Raw genomic sequence first — 19,913 nt, 5'->3', positions numbered from 1 at the left:
TCCACTTAATTCGCTCCGCGTGCTCTGAATCACAGAAAGGCAAACTTGCTAACAAAGAGGCGGCCCGCCCGCGTGCGGGGTTCCGGGGCGCGTCCCGCTGGCCAGGTGAGGACAGCGGGCACCGGGCACCGCAGCGGGGCGCGGGGCGGGCTGGAGGCGCGCGGACACTCCCCCGGCCGGCAAGGAAGGGGCGGGCCGAGGCGCGGGCCATGTGCCGCTGGGTGGCCCTGCGAGCCGCCGCTCTCCGCCTCTCTAGGCTCAGCTTCCATCACCGCGTAGCGGAGCCCCGTGTCCGGGCCAGGTAAGTGCGGGCGGCTGCGGCGGGAGAAGCGCGCCCGCGTGGGGTAGGGCGCCGGGGGTGGGGGAGGGAGGCTGGGGGTCCCGGCAAGGCGCCGCCACCTCCGCCGCCCATAGTCCCTGATGGACGGTGGCGGGGCCGGCGGGCAGGGGGACGCTGGCTGCGGATAGGAGTGGGGCAGGCATCCCGGGGGAGTCGCGGCGGGTGGGAGCACGCGTTGGTGTGTGCAGGGGCCCGCAGCAGGGTGTCCTTAACCACACGCCTGAGTCCGCCTTCTGCACTTGTGCCTCGGGAAGAGCTCTGGGCCTCTGAGGGCCGTGTGCCCTCCCGGGACATGGCTGTGCCTCTTCAAAATGTCACTCTCTTTGCCCACCCTGAATTCCAGTAGCTGCCTCTTGTGCACAAGCTTAGCCGACAGGCTCAAAGTCGGCTTAGCTAGATGTGGACAGGCCGTGGCTGCCTACCCCATGCAACACAGGGTCTGCTAAATGCAGGCACCTGCTGTGTGTGGTGCACGTTGTTCCCAGTGGGTCAGGCTGCCTGTGCAGGGGAGTCCTGTGTTCCGTGGGCACGTCTGTGCATTTGTGGCAACATGATTATGCAGGCCCTGTCACCTGTTTGTGTGCTCATCCCTGCACATGCAGCTGGCCGGCTCCTATGAAAAGAGGAGGGTGTGGAGGTTTTGGGGTGTATAGCTTTCCTAGGCGATATGTGCAGTGTTAACGTGTGCATTGGCTGGAAAGTGTGAAAGGGAGGCGGCTCAATTGGGTTCGGCCAAACAGCATCTTAACATGGGTCTCAACTGCTGTGTGTGCAGGAATAGTGTCCCAGGGGTCTGCAGTGTGTGGCAAGTATTCTGAGGTGGGGTTGTGAGAAGAGGCAGCTTCTGAAAAAAGTCCTAAGTGCACTCTGGGGCATCGGGTGTATGCAGGCGGAGGGTGGGGTGGCAGGAGAATGAGGGTGGTATTAGGCCAGGGTGTGTTCAATTTGGGGGCAGCTGGCTTGTAGTTGGAGTCTGGAGACCTAGATTTGAATTGGAACTTAGTGGTTGTCACTGTGTCATTCGCTTTGTTGCCTGGAAAGGTCGTCTGGGGCTCAGTTACTCTGTGTGCAAAATGGGACTAATAATCACTGGCTTATCTCCCAAGGAGGCTGGAAGCTCCCATTAGTCAATGCCTGGAAGTGCTTTGGCAGCAGTAAGGCTCCCAGGGCCAGGGGCACTGCTGGGCCACAGGTGCAGAATTGGTGATCTGGGGAGTGCTTGGGTGGCCTGGAGCTGTTCGGTTTGCGGATAGTAGGCGAGCCATTTGCAGGCTGCTTCCTGTCATATTCAGCACAGCAGGAGCGTCTGACTCTTGCGTGTAAAATATGTATAGACCTGTGTAGTTTCTCATAGTTCTTGTATGAACACCTTCTATAGCACAGGAGGAAAACTGGCTTTGATGTCTTTAAATCGCCCTGGAGCACTTTGCCTTTCCAGAGAGCCATCCTCCAGATGAACCAGTGGGCTTATGCCCACCATCTTGCTTTTACCTTTATGTCAAATGAAGCAGTAAGGAACACCCTCCTGTTTGCAGCCGGAGAGATAGGAGATGAAGAAGCTTTCCCAGCCAAGGTCACAGACCTAGGGTGTCAACTGCAGGCCTCTGTCTTTTGCGGTATAGAGCCTTCAGATCCAGAGCCAGCCCTGGCCCCAGCTGAGGAGGGGAGGGGAGGGGAGGGAAGAGTCATGCCAGACAGCACCAAACAGCAGGACGTGGTTTGGTGGTTTATCTGCCCTTGGATGTCACCTGTCACTGAGAATTTTTTTTTTTTTTTTGAGATGGAGTGGGATTACAGGCGCCCGCCACCACACCTGGCTACTTTTTGTATTTTTAGTACAGAAAGAGTTTCACCATGTTGGCCAGGCGGGTCTCTAACTCTTGACCTCGGGCGATCCACCTCCCTCAGCCTTCCAAAGTGCTGGGATTACAGGTGTGAACCATTGCACAGGGCCCACTGAGACATCTTTGTATGTGGTAGCTGTTTAGTAATGTCTGTGAAAGTGAAGAGCCCTGGGTGGAGGATGCTGGAAACCCAAGTCAGGTCCCAGCTGTGCCCCTGCCCGCCATGTCCTGGGGAAGGTTGCTTTGCCTCACTGGGTCTGCTTCCTCATTGGTCCAAAACAGGGCATCTTTCCAGATTGTCATTCTGATCTCAGTTTGTGTTTCACTTCCTCAGAGAGGCCTGTCCTTATCCCCATCTAAAGTGGCCACCTCCTCGTCACGTTCACATCACTTCCGTGATCTGTTTCCTCTGTGGCACGGGCCACCCTTTCTGAACTTCCCTTTGCCACATCCTACTACAGTGTGAGCTTAATGAAAGTGGAGACTGCGTTTGTCCTGTCACCTGCTGGCTCACCAGCACCTAGACACAGTAGGTGCTCAAGAAATATGGTTGTGTGAATGAGTGAACAAAGAGGTTAACAAGGGGCTGGGGGTGATGCATGCCTGTTTTTCAAACTGTGCTCCTAGGAGCTTTGGACGGGGAGAGCAAGCCCCATGGCCCTGGATCCCTCACACCAGCAGCTTGGGGTTCATCTAAGTTACTAAGTTACATGCCGTCTTCCAGGTAGGATTTCCTTTGAAGAAAGTGTTCTCCCACTAAAATAAAACTAGAAAGCCATTGCACCAGAAGACTTCAAGGGGTCTTTTCATCTTTTCAGCTCCAAGTTGAAACAGTTGTACTGCACCTGGAAGTAATGCACACTTGGCCTTCTGTGAGGGTCACAGGCAGGATTCACGCACACAGAGTGGTTGTTCCGTGGCTCATTTCGGTTTGGCCATAGCATTGATCCACAGAAATTTTTATGCAACTGATTTAATTTCCTGAATTTTTGGTTGGAGTTAATATGAAAACAATTTTGCATACAATACAGTAGCAAGGGCTATGTGGGAACTCTGATCCATGGGAGAGACAGGCCCTGGACAGGGAAAAAACACAAAACATCTGCAAGGTGGAGAAACCACACATGGATATGTGATAGCTCCTTATTTAAGGTGACTGTGTTTGTCGTCGTCCTCTGTTGGGTGTGTTCCCAGGCAGCCTGCCCAGATGTGCCTCATCCCCAGGAGATGCCCACTCAGCATTGTCTTGCTTGAGTAGTTGGCAGTGCAGGGGAGCTCTGCTCTCTGGGCGAGTGCTGAGCCTGCAGGACAGCCACGTGGTGCACCAGCGTTGGCCTGTATTTACAGCAGCCATGCATCCTAGGGTTTCCAAGCTCATCTCCATGTAAAACATTGTCTCATGCTGTTTTTTTCTATAAATACACTTGGAAGTGGTAGGGCAACTGCTGTGTCCAACACTGTGCCCAGGTTTGGGGCACAGAACCTAGATTACCTCTCCCTTTTCTTTTCTTTCCTTTTCTTTTTTTTCTTTTTTTTTTTTTTGACACAGTCTCACTCTGTCATCCAGGCTGGAGTGCAGTGGTGTGATCTTGGCTGACTGCAAGCTCCACCTCCCAGGTTCACGCCATTCTCCTGCCTCAGCCTCCCGAGTAGCTGGGACTACAGGTGCCTGCCACAACGCCCGGCTAATTTATTTGTATTTTTTTAGTAGAGACGGGGTTTCACCATGTTAGCCAGGATGGTCTCGATCTCCTGACCTTGGGAGCCACCCGTCTAGGCCTCCCAAAGTGCTGGGATTACAGGCGTGAGCCACCGCGCCCGGCCATTACCTCTCCCTTTTCTAAGCCCCATGCGAGGAGCATTACTGGCCATGCCCACGACAGACAAGGGGGCATCATTGTTTTGTTTGGTTGGTTTAGGAGGGCTGTTAAGGGAGACTGTGGAGACAAATGGAGAGAAGATGGGAGTAAAGAACTGGGCCCTCTGTTCATTCCTTTTGACGCTCCTTTGCTTCTTGTACATGTCCCCACTCTGGCTGACTTTGGTGTGTTTCTGGGCTCACACACCACAGCACAGATAGAGTTGCAGAGGGGGCAACAAATATACACTGTGCACAAATATTCACCAAGTGTCTGCTATAAGCTTGAACCTCCAGGCCCTAAGAAATGCATCAGGACCCAGCCCCTGAATGCTGAGTGCTGGTTATTGAAGAGATTAAACTTACACCCAGGAATAGATGAGAAAACTGCCCAGTGCAGACTGATTGGCACCCACCAAGCCACACCTGGAGCTCCCAAAAAGGAAAGGTGGGCAGAACCTGCAGGCGAAGGCAGCAGGCAGCAAGGGTGGCAGGAGAGCTCAGCTCTGGGGGTAGATGGTCCAGGCGTGGATCCTGGCTATGCCCCTTCCTCTCCGTGAGAACTTCCCTGTGTTATGTGACCTCACTAAGCTTCAGTTTCCTCATCTGTAAATGGAGAAAATGACCTGTAACTCCTAATCAGGTGCATGGATGCCTGCCTGAGCTGAACTCAGTAGAGGGTATGGAGCACCCAAGTGTCTGATGACCACAGTGAAGTGGTTTGGAAAAGGGCCCATGGTGAGGAGGGGGCTCTCAGATGGTGACCGCTATGGGATTGTCTGATGCTGGTCTCCTCTGTCAGTAGTCCAGAGGTCTGTGACCTCCTGCTGGTTAGGCCCCAGGCCAACCAGGCACCCCCTTTCTTCCCTTTCCAACTGTTACTTCCATGCTACTCCACAAACACAACTATGGGAAGGAAAGTGTCTGCACCCCAACAGCCTCCTCTCCCTTCCTCACCGCTCATGTGCAAGCGCATGGCCCTGCTTAGAGCTGAAGTGTCCTTGTTGTGAAATGCCGAAAATTGAGGATGTTACAGAGGCTGAGGAAATGTTCGGGAGAATTGTTTGATGGTTCCCCAGTCTGTTCTGAAGCATTGAGTAGGGGCCCCCCATTGATGGTGGCATGGGATAACCCCCCAGTGGCCCTCAGCCTCGTTCCAATTTACTATTGCTAAACATGGACTTCATCGTTTGAAAGACTTTTGTCAGCCAGACTTCCATATAAATGAGAATTTGACTCTGTATCTTAAAAATATTAATGAAAGGCCATATCACTAATAGTTTGGTTTTACTATCCAGTGTCTAGCTTTCTGCTTTATATCATTTACATTTTTAAAAAAATCAGTTTAGGTCATTTACTAACAGAATTCCAGTGTGTTTAAAAGTCTCAGAAAGGGGCCAGGTGCAGTGGCTCATGCCCGTAACCCTAACACTTTGTGAGGCTGAAGCAGGAAGATCGCTTGAGCCCAGGAATTCGAGACCAGCCTGGGCAACAGAGCAAGGCCCCATCTCCACAATAATAAACATAATTGTATTCTCAGGTAGTGTTGAGGACTATTATTCTAAAACCAGGGTACGGGACAAAGGTCAAAACCCTACTACTTATCTATGAAAGGCAGCTATGAAAGAGAAATCTCTTTATAGTATTTCAAGAATATTTATGGAAACTTAAACTTCTGCTTGCCAAAAAGGCTGTACAGTCTAGCTACCATACCAGCTATGTGGTTAAATAAGATAATGTAATTTTTTTTCTAACTGATCTCAAACAAACAGGACAACACAGCTCACCCCTGTCCTTTGTACTTTTTTCTTCTGAACCTTTTTTTTTTTTCTTAAATTTTTTTTGAGTCTCACTTTCACACCCAGGCTGGAGTGCAGTGTCTTGATCACCGCTCACTGTAGCCTCAACTTCCCAGGCTTAAGCCATCCTCCCACCTCAGCCTCCAGAGTGGCTGGGACTACAGGCATGTGCCACTACGCCCAACTAATTTAAAGAATTCCTTGAAATGCCTAACAATAAGTTAAGAGGGATGAAAGGAAAAGGGAACTATCCAGGACCCTATTTTTTTTCCTTCTATGTCATCATTTTGGTGTTAGTGGTTGGTTAAAGCAGGAAGCAACCCAAATGAGAAAGGATAGGATATCATAAGGTTCCTCGGTTGTTCGTGTTTCTTAGAATGTGTATCTTTCTGCATTTGAACAAAGTTCTGATTCCAACATAGAGTGTGGCTTTTCAGCGCTGTGAATGACCTGTTTACTCTGTCGCAGAGATCTTGTCTTGGGCTCACTTTGAGGTTCTCTGAGCTCCCATGCACAGTGGATCCCTGGAATTCTGTGCTCACAGGCATCGTGAACACCATATGCAAATGGAGAGCAGGAAGGCACAGACACACATATGCACATGTCTTCAGCTAATGTTCATGTCCCACTGTCCAACTGGACTTCACTTATGAGACACAAGTTCAAAGATGAAATTATCAAGAATTTCAAGATGCCAACAGCAGGACATTAAACCAAATGCAGGGTCCTTCCAAATGTCAGCCTGTGAGCCCACACAGGTTGCACACCCATGAAGCCAGCCCTGCCTCAAGGCTTTGTGGTCACATTTTTAAATGGCCCAGTTAAGGCAACACAAGTCCTTTCAACAGGTGGGCCATCCAAGGGCCCTAGGATTTAAGTTAGTCATTTGTATGTTTAGAAAATGATGGAGGCTTCCATTTCTATTAATATATCCAGATTTCCACCCTCCTGCTTTACGTCATTTACATTTTTAAGAGCTTAGGTGTTTTACTAACAGGTTCTAAAAGAGCAAATAATCAGAGTAGAGGTGGAATTGTCCATTTTGTCTGAGATTTGGAACAGATTGAAAAGTAAAAAACTTCTAGGAGTTCTTAGGCCCATTCAGATACTCACTTGCTGTTCTAGGCATGACCATTTTTATACCAAAGCTGAGCAGATAGGTTGGGACAACGCAGGGCGGGAGGGAAGGAGGGAGTGGCTTAGTTATTGAGGGAGTACTCTTTGGGAGAGAAGAGAGGCACGAGGAAGAGGATGTGAGAAACTGCCAGATAACTCCGCATTTGGGGATCCTTTTTGTACACACAGAGGCTTCTAAGCCAGGCTTTCCAGAAGAAAGAAACTCCTCTGTGTGGAGAGAGAGGGTGAGACAGGAAGTTAGAACTGGAAGCACTGGGAGAGAATGAAATCCTAAAAAGGCAATTAACACTTTCTGACAGCACTGAACAGATAGCTAAGGGCTTTTAACTCGCAAGTACAAGGAATCAAATACTAGTACAGTGAACCAGAAAGGGGGCGGAGGCAGAAGGAAACCCCTCTCCTCTTTTTTAGAAAGGAGAACTCGCTTAGAAAGAGCAGTGATGGATAACAGTAAAAGTTTAGTAAGGGGAAGCCACATTTGCATTGTACCTTTAATTTGTTTAAATTATCCACATTCACCTTGGTTTTAATTTATTGTATAAATAATGCTAATTGTGAGTAGCTATTTTCATCATTAAATTTGACAGATACGTGCCTGGTTGATGCAAATTCTCCAGGGCTCCAAAACTGTTTTTACGCTATGACCTGAAAGCTAAGAATTATTTTTTACATATTCGAAGATTTGAAACAAACAAACAAAAAGCAAAGAAGAATATACTGCAGAAACCATATGTGGTCTGCAAAGCCAAAAATATATACTAACAGGTCCTTTATAGAGAAAGTTTGCTGACCCCTAATCTTTCCCGCATCAGCCTGGGGTTATCAACAGCTAAGTCAGATCAGTGCATGACACTGCTGTCTCTCTGAGTACCAGCCTCTGAGGTCCCAATTTAATTCGCCTGGGGTGCAGCCTGGGAATTGATTTTTTTTAATCCTCAGGTGGTTCTAGTGGACATCTGAGGTCAAAAGTAGTTCTAATACAGTAGTTCCCAAAGTGAGGTCTGGGACCAGCAGCATCAACATTGCTTGTTAAACGCAAAATCCCAGGCCCTACCCCAAACCTGCTGACTCAGAAACTCTTGGGTGGGGTCCAGCAACCTACCAGTGTGCATTCAGGTGATTCTGAAGCACGTTCAAGTTTGAGAACACTGCTCTAAGACTTGGCCTTTCAAACTTAAAGGCCGTGCTCATGGTTGCTCATGGCAGGCAAACCTCACAAATGGGTCAGGTTGAAAGCACGGAAGCTGACAAGGGGGAACCGAAAGGCTTCAGGTCTGAGCTTGGAAATAACCACAGTTGTTCTCTTACACATAACTGAGGCCCTGGGAAGTGAAGTGAGCTGCAGGAACCAGAGCTTGGGACAGAATAACTCCACCAATGATAATAATGAATTCCTCCCTAGAAAATTATCATTTATAATACTTTTAACATTGGGCTCTATTTTTCATTATTACATGTATATTTATCTTTTAATGTTAGTATATTAATTTACAGAAGGTACCCACTTGGTAAACAAGGATTTAAACACAACTTTGAACTATCTTGAAATAATTTAAATAAATGTTATACGTGCCTGGGAAGTAGGAAAATAGGACTGCTGACTTTCACCTCGTAACTGATGGGTGAATTCTGTTCTCCTAACCTCCCCCTATGGGAGGACAGATTCCCACAGGGTACTTGGCCCCAGTTTCCTGCCCTCCAGTGATGTAGCCTGTGGGGCAGTTATAAGAATGTAATAAGAATTACACTGAAGGCCTACCACGTGCCAGGCACAGTACGAGGTGTTAACATACATTATCTCCTGTAATCATTACAACTCTCTAAAGTCAGCGTTATTATCCCCATTTTATAGTTGTGAATGTTGAGGCACAGAGAGCTTAAAGACCTTCCCCAAATCCCAAAACCAATAAATGGCAGAGCTGAGATTCAAACCCAGGGAGGTCTGGCCTCAAAATAGGCGGGACTGGAGGTAGGGAAGCTTGCCTGTGATCAGGCGTGATATGGCATTTCAGTTAATCTACACTAGTTGAGTTTATGAATATGCAAAGTGATCATTCCCAGCCCTCCCAAGTCTTGCCCATTTTCCTGGGTTTCCTTGGCAAGAAGTGAGTCCACACCATACAAAGGTTGGATTGCTGATGTGCTCATCTTAGAATCCAGGGACCAGAGGCACTTGGAGCAACCAGAGATCTTCTGTCCAGGTTGTCTAGAATGCCATCGCTACCAACAGAGCTGACTGGGTCCTTAAATTCCTCCTTCACTTTGGAAATTAGCAGTCAAGGTGGTGTATAAATATTACACATTATCATCCTCGTCAATAATAATGAGGCAGCCTTTCAGATCTTCGTGTCTCCAAAGCGCTGTGTGCTCATTAGCTTCTGATGGCTCAGTGTCGTTATCCTTGGTTACAGCCACAGACAATGGGAGCACAAAGGCCATGACCCTGGGGGGGTAACACTGTGAGTCCACAGTCCTCCCTAGCCTGGAGCACTGGGCTGAGAATCAGAGATACGGATTTGCATCTCAACTCTTCTCAGACTTGATCGACTTGAGAATGGAGAAATGACATCCACCCTCTTGGTCTCTCTAGCCAAAATATGGGAGTGGGCTGATTTCTAAGGTTCCTTCTCCATGTGAGACAGGCAGGCAGCTTTCTAAACCTCGGAAACAATGGGGCGTGAGTGGTGATGGTGGTGGTGATGTGATGAGTACATGATGAAGGAACTGATTTGGGCACTCTCGAGGGTATTCTGATGCCAGGTTGGTTTCTATAACATCCTCCCTCAATAACTCATGGAACTAAAAATCTTCCTTTTTTTGGAAAGAATTGGGGTAACAGTGTGGGAGTCGTTGGTTAATCGCCATGTGCGTGCATTATTTCCTTGCCCAAAAAGGTCGAGCATCTTTTTAACAGACAAGTATCTGTGTGCTTGGCTCTCTTGCAAGCAGAAGATTCTAATGCTTTCCAAAGGGATTTCTAAGTCCCTAAAATACATGTTTTCACAGACCTGAGATGGAGAGGCATGGTTTATTTGTCAGGGAGCTTAGCAACTTCCAAGCTCTCTTCAATAAATCACATCACCTTCGGACTTAAGACCTAACAGATTTACATCCAAGTCCCAAAGTGAACATTGGAATTCAAATCTGGATGCATCAGTTTTCTCTCCCTCACCCTCAACACAGATTTATCAGCCAGAGTGGTGTGGGAGAAGGCAGGCTGGGCCAGGAGTCTGGACACCTGGGCTACCTGGCTTCTAGCTCCAGCTCGGCCTCTAGTAACATCTCTGGAGCCCACTGGGTTTCTGAGCCTGCACCGGGAAAATAGTCTACTCTTGGGAGTTGACAGTTCAGGCCTACACAAAAAAAGAAGGGTTGCACATCAGTGGTTCTTACCCTTTTTGAGTGAGGGAGTCACAAACCCCTTTGGAGACCTGCTAAAACCTGTGGAACTGCAGCACATAAATAGTAAAACTTTTCATACCATTTCAGGGGCCCCAAAGTTATAATTCCCTGCAAGGAATGGTCTTTTAGTCTCATTGCTAAGCCATGGTATCCTGTTCCAGAGACAAAACAGGCACTATTTTGAAAGCAAATGAGAAATTCTACAAATCCTTCTGTCTGGGAAAGAAGATGAGTTTTTAAGTTATTCGGACATTGTTTATTCAATTCCTGCTGCCAGGAAGGAAATGTCGCTGCCTTTCCTATTCCCAGCGGGCAGGTTATGAATATCCTTAAGCATGAAATGTCATGCATGAGGAAGGCTTTTGTGGGAGAGCGCCTCCTTCCACCCCGCAGTAAACTCTTCTCCAGCCTGGCCCATCCTGCCAAAGCCACAGAACATCCAAACTGCCACTATCCCTTGCTGGGCTGCTGCTGTGTGCTGGGGAGGGGCAGCTGCACATCCAGCCAGTACTTACTGAATTCAGGCACTGGCTGGGGTATCACGGTCACTCTCTCGGGGATCCTCAGCCTTTGATCCCCACTGGGCAGAAGACACTGGCTCAGGTAGATCAGATGACTTGCCCAAGGTCCTGCAGCTGTCAAGGGTGACATTAATTTTCCCTCCATGTGTGTGACATCCCAACCCCTGAAGAAAACACCAGAGAGCCAGGCTCACATTTATGTTCACCCACCTCCTGGCACCAGGGATGGGGAAGGGGACAAAAGCCACACTTCTGCCTGTGCTCAGGATGGTGTATGAGCTGCCCTACAGAGGACCTCTCCCTGAAGCTTGTGGGTGTCCTCTGCAGCATCCAACCAGAGTCATTTCCCAGTGGCTGCAGCTGTGGACCTGGGGGGTGCTGCTCTGGAGACCCCACCCTAGAAGGGGCAGCAGTATTATTGAGGGCCCCCTGTCCTAGGCTCTGAGTCCTCTGCATCAAGCCTGGTGAAGAGCTCTTGGTTCAGACCGGTCTGAAAGCCGGGATCATTGTTGATCAGGGGCATGGACGTGCCTCCCACATCCTCTAGAGAGCCTTGAGGATCCACGGTCTCTGTGCCTTCCCTTCACCCCTGTACACAGCAGTGAACACTCACCTTGGCCCCTGAGAACAGAGACGCATGTGGGCCTCCAGCTCCAGTCTGGGTCCTAAACCCAAGCCAGGGAGGCTGCTGGGCCTGCAGTGTTGTCTGCTTCTGCTTGGCTTCCTGGGGGACTGTGGATGTTGCTGTCAGCCTCATGGTTACCCAGCCCTCTGGCCTTCTGGAATTTCTGCAAGGCACCAGCCTCCAGCTACTGGCTGGACCAGCTTGGATGGACAGCAGAGTGACAGGGAAGACCCCCTTCAGATGTTTCTGTCCTAGCTCCAGGTCTGAGGAGGCAGAGCAGAGCTGATCTGAAAGGACTCCCATTGTAAAATGGTTACAATGGTAACTTTTATGTTGAGTGTATTTTATCCCAATAAAAAGAAAGAAATGGAAAGGGGTTGGGACCAGGTTGGAGGTCAGCAGAAGCTGAATATTGTCTATGAAATGAAGGGCTTCTCCATGGTCTTGGAGGCCACCTTCAGTTCTAAAAGTGTCTTGTGAGTCCGTGATACGGTCCCAGCTCTCCCCACATTTTAACCATAAACAAGTGTGGAGTGATGATAGGCAACTGAAGAATGGAAAAGCTGCTGGCTGCCTGTTGGTCTCCTAGAGTGTCCAAGCAGGAATTTTGGGGTCCCAGCTTTGGGGTCGGTGGCGGAGGGAGACAGTGGTCAGAGGAGCTTAAATGAGTGGAGAGGCGCTTAACACACCCCTTCAACCAGAGGGGCTCTGCTTTATCTTTTTTTATATATGGAGGCTCTACATAAAAACTTATTTGAAAGAATCTACTAGAACACCAACTTTCTCATTGTACAGATAAAGAAACTGAGGCACAGAGGGAGGTGGTGACTTGCTCAAGGTGCTGACAAGTAGAGAAGGCCTCCTGAATCTAGACCCCATCCCCAACACCTGGGCCTTTGCTTGCCCCTGCGATCGTGTCCTCTGCCTTTATAAACACAGCACATCAGTTAGCGGACGGCCCTGTCCCTAGCATCACTTTGGCAATTCCCCTTTCTTTGATCATCATGGGAAGTGAGGACTTCCTCAGCCCCTGCCCCTCCCCTGGGATCCAGGAGCACACATTCTTCCCCAACCAGATTCCCTCTTGCCAAGCACTGGCCTTCACTCGGGGGCGAGGAGGGGAGGTGAGCAAGCAGCTCCCGCATGGACATGGACAGGGCCTCTTTACATGTGGCTCCGCACGGGTGAAGAAAAGATGGGCTCTTCTCTATGGAAATCATAGATCCATTCTCCAAGTATGGGAAAAATTATACACTGTTTCCTTCCCTATATTTAAGCTCATTCAAGGGAGCAGTAAGTATATTAGTATATTTCTGAAAGGTGTTTTGAAGACCCAGTGTGTCAGAATTAAAACTCTGTGCTCTTAGTGTAGAAAGCCAGTGATTTTCATGAGTGAGCTTAGGGTCTGTCTTCTCACCATCGGTTTCCTCTGCCCCTCTAGCTAGGTCCACCCCAGCAGGTGGGCAGCCTGGGCCAGCTTCCATGGACTGACTGCAGGGCAGACTGGACAGCCCTTGACTGTCCTAGACAACTTGGCCTCCGCTGTGGTCTTGCAGAATTACAGGAAATCGATTAATACATGCCCAATTCTCCCTTCAGATAGCTGGGCTGCTAAGTGTATTTTTAGAATTCATTTAAATAAATGCTCATTCCCCAACCCCAGACTCTGGTTTATAACCCACTGGGCCATTTGGATTTCTTTCATTTAACCTCATAATTGGTGACTCTAATTCTCATAATCTGGTGGTCCCCTTTTGCTTACAAAGTCCACGATCATGAGCCTGAACCATACCTTCCCTTCACCTTCTTTGCCTAATTCCTGCTCATCCTTAAAAACCTATGTCCATAGTTCCCTCTTCATCCCTCCTGCACACGTTTCCCCCTGAACTTCATCCACTGTGATGTTGACGTGTCCGTTTTTCCAGCTGTGAGATCTCGGAGTCCAGAGACAGCGTCATTCATTCCCTTTTCTTCATCTCCAGCACCTATGCCACATAGTGAGGCCTGGGATGTTCAATAAATTAATAGATTAATTAACTAGTTAATCTCAGAGGGGAAAACAGATACATGAACCTTCAGCAGACCTTCTGCAATGCTAAACGAGGAGGGGAGACGCAAGCAGGGCAGCAGTGAGAAGAGTGCAATAGGCAGATTTGCAGGGTGTTCTTTGAGGAGAGCTGCAGAAGGGGGTGTCTTGGTAAAGCATTGCATGTTGGGGAGGGAAGTGGTGACACTGAGAAAAAGGGGTGAGCATTGCACAGGCGATGGAGTGTCACTTACTGAGATTAGGAATAGGGGATGAATGGGTCGCAGGGAGATGTTGTCGACTGCATTTTGGGCGTGCTGAATGGGAGGGACCTGCAGCCATGGGAGGGAGCCTGCAGCTCAGCAGGGTTTTGAGTCATCAGATTGCTGGAGGTGGATGGGGTTGGGCATGAATGGGGGTGGCAAAGAACAAAAAATGTTCCCCACCTCACCCTGGAGGGAGTGCCAGCCTTAAAGGGGTAAGCCAGGAAGAAGATGAGTGGATGAGGCCAAGGAAGAGAGGACAAAGCTGGAGACTTGGAGGTCATGATGTTCAGGTCAAGGCAAATTAGAAACTCAGGAGAAGAACGAGGTGAGAATGTACCACGAAACCAGCAGTGGAGAGGATCTTCAAAAGGAAGGTGTGATCAGTGCTTCAAATTCAGCAGAGGTGAAGCGGGAGGAGGTTTGAAAAGCCACCTTTGGCTCTGGCAATGACAGTAACTTTGGGATGAGTAGAGTGGGCGAGGAGGTCAGACATTGGTGGGGTGCAGGATGACTGGACAAAGAAGTAAAGCTTCAGAGGAAGAAAGATCTGGCAGTAACTCAAGAGGGAGACAGGATCCAGGAAACTGTGGGTGACTTGAGAGACAGCATGCATTCTGATGAGGCTGAGCTTTGCAGTCTTACAGCTGAGATTCTATCCCGGCTCCATGTACTAGTCTGATTAAGGACTAATTTGTTGCTCCTAGAGCTGGAGCTAGAGTAGGATCTCTTTTTCTTTTCTGAGAGGAACATTTATACAGAGAAGACTCTGACCACCAAGGGTATGAGTCAAGTTTAGAGCAAAGGCTGGGGTATCAACTCGGTAGACCCAGCAGGACAGTGGCTTAAAAAAAAAAAACAAAAAAAAAAAAAAAAAAAAAAAAAAAAAAACAAAGTTTTTCTTTCTCTCTCTCTCTCTCTCTCTCATCTTACAGTCAGGGTAGGCAAGCTGTTCTGCTCCACACAGTCATACAGGGATCCCGGATCCTGCCATCTTGTTTCTGTACCATCCCCGAGGACAGCGTGTGTCTCCAAATGTGGCCTCCAGACAAGCAGCACTAGTGTTACCCAGAAACTTGTCAGAAATGTAAACTTCAGGCACCACCCCAGACTTACTGAATTAGAATCGCTGGGGGTGGGGCCAGCTGCGTTTTCAGAAGTCCTTCAGGTGATTCTAATGTACCCTTAAGCTTAGAAACACTTCTCTGAGGTGCTGTCCTTGTCTGCATGGTTGAAGCTGGATTTCAGACATATCTCTGTCCCAGTTCTCAGGAAGGGAAAAGATTGTGGTGATGTGTAGGGACAATGTTTTAAGGTCCAGGCATGGAACGGTACTTCCACTCACATTCCATTGTCAAGAACTACTATATGCCCAGATCTAGCTGCTTGAAGGGCTGGGAAATGCAGTCACTGGTTAGGTGGCCATGTACCCAGTTACAGCTCCATTATAATGGAAGAAGAGAAGAACAAATTTTGGGAGATCACTAACAGTCTTGGCTACTTGAATCAAACTTGAGTTAAGTTTAATGCCAATTCCCATCCTTTGGAAGAAAGAGATCTACCTACAGATCACAGTTAAGGCCTATCTATTTAAAGGGATCCATGAGGGTTTTCTTGTCAGGTGTACCAGCCTCCAAACCCTCACTGGACATAAGCAGCCCAACCCTTAGTCACCTACCTTACCTGCTCATCCGAGATACATTGTGCTGCCCGGTTCCTGGTTGGAAACATCCAATAAAAGGATTTCATCCAGCTGGCCCCATCTGAAAGAAGGCACCCCGGCTTGGCAGGGAAGGATGGGTGGTAAAGAGGTGTTGGTTTGCTGGAAATGAGAGCTAGAAGAAAGATAAGCAGCTTGTCCAGTGAGCAGCTAGGTACTTGCTGGGCATTTATGCACACCTGCACAGACTGTGCACTGCACAATTCCAGGGGCAGCCATTCACAGTCACTCTGATGTGGATAGCTCCCCCTGGAGCAGGGTGATGCAGGCACCTGTGTCTCAGCCATGTCCCACCCTCTGCTGAACCCGAGCACCCTGGGGTCTTGGGCATTCCTGTTGCTGCTGCTCATTGCCTTACAGATCAGGGTGAGCTTAGGCTCACCCTGAATGGGCCACTCCTGAAGCCTCCATCCTTCCTCTGAACAGCTTCTCAGGAAGTGTCTCAGTGCTTCGTGGACCAAGCCTGGACAGATAAATCAGTTCTGCATGGGGGCAGCTTTTCGTCCCTCCTCCAAGTCTACTAAAAGCCCAAACCTGAGAAGCCTTGACCTTGGCATCAGCAACACCTGGGCTTGATTCCTGGGTCTACCAGCAGAGCCTCAGCTCCTCATTTATAAAACAGAAGCGATAGCAACTGCCTTAGTGAGTTATTGAAACAGTTAAATGAGAAACTTGGCCCGTATGAGGGCCCCACCACTATTTATGGCTGAAGCTGCAGGGGGCTGGGCTTTCCAACTACTGGCCAGAGTCTGGAGGACGTGCGGGGGGTCAAGGTGGCTTCTTGGGGCCCTAAAACACCTTGTCTGCATGACTAGGAAATCATACATTTCTGGAACAGGCAGGGTGACCTGCCTTCCTTGGATCTGGCATGTGTTTACTTAATGAGCTACTTTCAGATCCGACACACGCACACTGTCTCTCTCTACCAGCTGTCTGTGATGCTGGGTTCTGCAGCAGGAGAAGGAAGCCACTTGTGTTTGCCACACTGAGATCTCACTGTTGGAGGGCCTTAGGGGCACTGGGCTTTCCCGGCCTCTGCTGTGGGTCCATCGTCAAGACCTGGAGCAAAGGCAAAGAAAAGAAGGTGTAGCGCTAGGAGAAGGGGGTCCACTGCATGTTCATTTCCGATACCTCTCAGAGCTGTCCCCTCCTGCTGTGGGTTTCTTCTGAGGTCTGACTCCTCTACGGAAGTGTCTGATTGTGCCTTCAGGTGTTTCCCATCAAGGAAAGTGTCTTGTTCCCATTTGTGCCTTGTTTGGATTATTTTCAAAAAGATATTCTACTTTGATGTACAATGGATATAGGTCTGTGTTTCTCATCTGAGGCTGACATTGAAGAAGGAGGGAAAAAAGAAGAAGATGCAAAGAAGGCAGAGAAAGCTCAGGGAAAGCTCCTCTTTCTGTTTTCTCTGACAGGTCTCCTGAGGAACCGGGTGAGAGCAAGACAGGGTGAGAGGTATTTATGTAGCTCTCCCAGAGTTCATGAGCATTCACGTGGCTCTTCAGTGCATTTGCTCTTTCGTTCACTCATTCATTCAGCATCGGACACCAATACATGGGGTGCTGTGTTGGGTGCTCAGGACCCCAGAACTTAGCTCAGATGTTGTCAAGTAATGTAGTTAAGGGGCATGCCTTGGGCTTCATTCATGGGGGTTGGTGAACATGGGGTATAAGAGCAGGAAGCGGGTTGGAGATACCTTTAGAATATGGAGGAGATGGGGCAGAAAGATTCAGAATGTTGTTGACAAGCAGTGTAACATCATGATGAAGAGCCAGGACTTAACACCCAGCTGGGACATTTTTGAAGTGAACTGGAGCACTGCTCTTAATTATGTTGACAATAGGTGCAAAGTAGGATTAACCTCTGTCTCTCTTTCCCCTTCTGTAACGTGGGGAAGATGTGTGTGCCTACCTTAAAGGGTTGTGAGGATTAAAAGAGATATTACTTACAAAGGACGGTTGATCCTTGAATAGCACGGGCTTGTTGAACTGTGCAGATCCACTTCTATTTTTCAACCAAACATGGATGGAAAATACAGTATTCACAGGATGCAAAACCCAATTATATGGAGAGCCGGCTTTTCATGTATGTGGGTTCTGCAGGGCTGGCTGCAGATCTTGAGCATGTGTGGACTTTGATTTACAAGGGGGTCCTGGAACCAATCCCCCATGTACGCCCAGGAACAACTGTACTAAAACCATACCTGACACACCACAGTTATTCCCGGGCTCACAAGGAAATGAGCAAAGATTTAAGTGATACAGCAATGGCCCACAACTCCTGCACTTGCAGTAAGTCTTAGAGTGAGGAAGTATCTTTACCCAACCTGGTAAAGAAGATAGTCATTCCAGTTTTATGGGTGAGAAGAGCCAAGGCCAAAAGTCACAAGCAAGTTAGAAATGGAAGCGAGACCAGAACCCAGGTTCCTAGATAGAAGCTCAGCCCCCCTTACATTGCAGGATTGGGGATGGGGTTGATCAGAAGAGAAGGAATGTGTAGGGGTGACCCAAGCACCAAGACAGCTGTCACTTTCTGCACTCGATGACCTCACTAGCCCCGCTGGGATGGCAGAGGCCCAGGTGCTGCCTCCTGGAGCCCTACCCACAGGGCACCCCACCTGCAGCCCCAGCTGGGGGGCACCTCTTCCCACCCCCCCACCCCGCCCAGGGTGTCCTTTTGCAGTGCCTTGCTGTCGTGTTGAGAACAGAGATGACGTGCGTAATGTTCACTGCAGCCGTGGCCTTTTTTCTCTTCTTTTAAAATGGCTTTCTTGTCTGAACCAATCTGCTTTGTTAAATTGAGGTCCTGGTTTTCTGCAGGTGAATTCTTCACGGCCACCTGGGGACAGGGTCCCCTCTCAATCATCTGTATAGAGTCCACTAAGCGGGCCGAGAGGGTTGAGGAGCAGAGGCCCTGAGACTCCATCCATAACCATCAGACACAGAGCCTGGCCGGTGTATTATTTAGGGTTACCCGACCTTTGCCTCTTGTCCTTCATTTGGGAAGCTCTTAGAGATGTGAGTTTCATCATGACTCTTGTCTGGCAATGAAGCTATAAAATTGCAGTATACATAGTTCTTGCAACTCTCCATCCCATTTAGTCCTCACAGCCACCATGCAAGGGAGACAAAGCCAGCCCAGCGTCATCTCTATCTTACAGAGGACGAAGCTAAGGCTCCAGAGGTCACAGGGTTTGCCCGGGGTCACACTGCTGCAGGTGGCAGCTGGTACTCACACCCAGATCCCCTAACCTGCTGACTAGCGCTGGGTTTGTGTTTGTTTGGTCACCGATTCTTGTCACAAGTGCTGGAGAAGTCCTCATTTCATAGGTCAGACAGAATTTAAAAAAAAAAAAAGGATCTAGGAAAAACAGCAAACTGTGATCCTGCGTACAGGCACCTCCAGAGACTCCCTGTGTATGTATACACCTAGAAGATGCGAGAAGCTGAACCACTTGCCTGACAGTAGGAGCAGAATCCTGACTAATACAAAAATGCAATCTGGTACTTGCAAATGAAGTAAAAAATAGTCATGTACTTAGGAAACCATGTCTCTCAGGGCATAAAGACTAGGAATTCTTAGTGCTAGGGTTTTAATTCAAGTTCCACCTACAGCACCATCCACATGACTCTATAGTTAGCAATCAAACCCTAAGTTTAGTCCAAAAGAGTTGCCTGTGCTCATTTACCTGCACACAACAAACACGGTAATGGAAAAGAAAAGGCGGTTGCCGGCCAGGCGAGGTGGCTCACGCCTGTAGTCCCAGCACTTTGGGAGGCCAAGGCGGGTGGATCACTTGAGGTCAGGAGTTTAAGAACAGCCTGGCCAACATTGTGGAACCCTGTCTCTACTAAAAATACAAAAATTAGTCAGGCATGGTGGTATGTGCCTGTAATCCCAGATACTGTGGTGGCTGAGGCACAAGAATCATTTGAACCTGGGAGGCGGAGGTTACAGTGAACCACGATTGTGCTACTGCACTCCAGTCTGGGTATACCCTGGAAGGAAGGAAGGAAGGAAGGAAGGAAGGAAGGAAGGAAGGAAGGAAGGAGGGAGGGAGGGAGGGAGGGAGGGAGGGAAGGAAGGAAGGAAGGAAGGAAGGAGGGAAGGAGGGAAGAGGGAAGGAGGGAAGGAGGGAGGGAGGGAGGGAGGGAGGGAAGGAAGGAAGGAGGGAGGGAAGGAAGGAGGGAGGGAAGGAAGGAAGGAAGGAAGGAAGGAAAGGAAGGAAAGGAAGGAAGGAAGGAAGGAAAGGCAGTTGCCCAGAGACCCCAGCCCAGCCTGTGCCTCAGTGGTGGCACTGGCAGCCGCTGGATCCCCAGCTTCAAAGTCAGAGAGACAGAAGACTAGGGAGAAGGTATGGTTCCCTCCAGAGGGTTCT

The 19,913-nt window shown here is 49.0% G+C and overlaps 1 long non-coding RNA gene across 1 annotated transcript in view; it reads left to right on the top strand.

Moving 5' to 3' along the window:
- The first annotated feature begins 241 nt into the window (after positions 1-241).
- LOC129526050 (uncharacterized) overlaps positions 242-19,913 on the top strand; it is a 50,796-nt gene continuing 31,124 nt past the window's right edge. The window contains exon 1 of the long non-coding RNA XR_008670639.2: positions 242-301. This is a non-coding gene — a long non-coding RNA (uncharacterized lncRNA). The remainder of the gene's footprint in view (positions 302-19,913) is intronic.

The sequence above is a fragment of the Gorilla gorilla genome, chromosome 10, assembly GCF_029281585.2.
Source record: "Gorilla gorilla gorilla isolate KB3781 chromosome 10, NHGRI_mGorGor1-v2.1_pri, whole genome shotgun sequence".
NCBI classification, from domain to species: Eukaryota; Metazoa; Chordata; class Mammalia; order Primates; family Hominidae; genus Gorilla; species Gorilla gorilla.
This window is presented reverse-complemented; position numbering and strand designations above follow the sequence as displayed.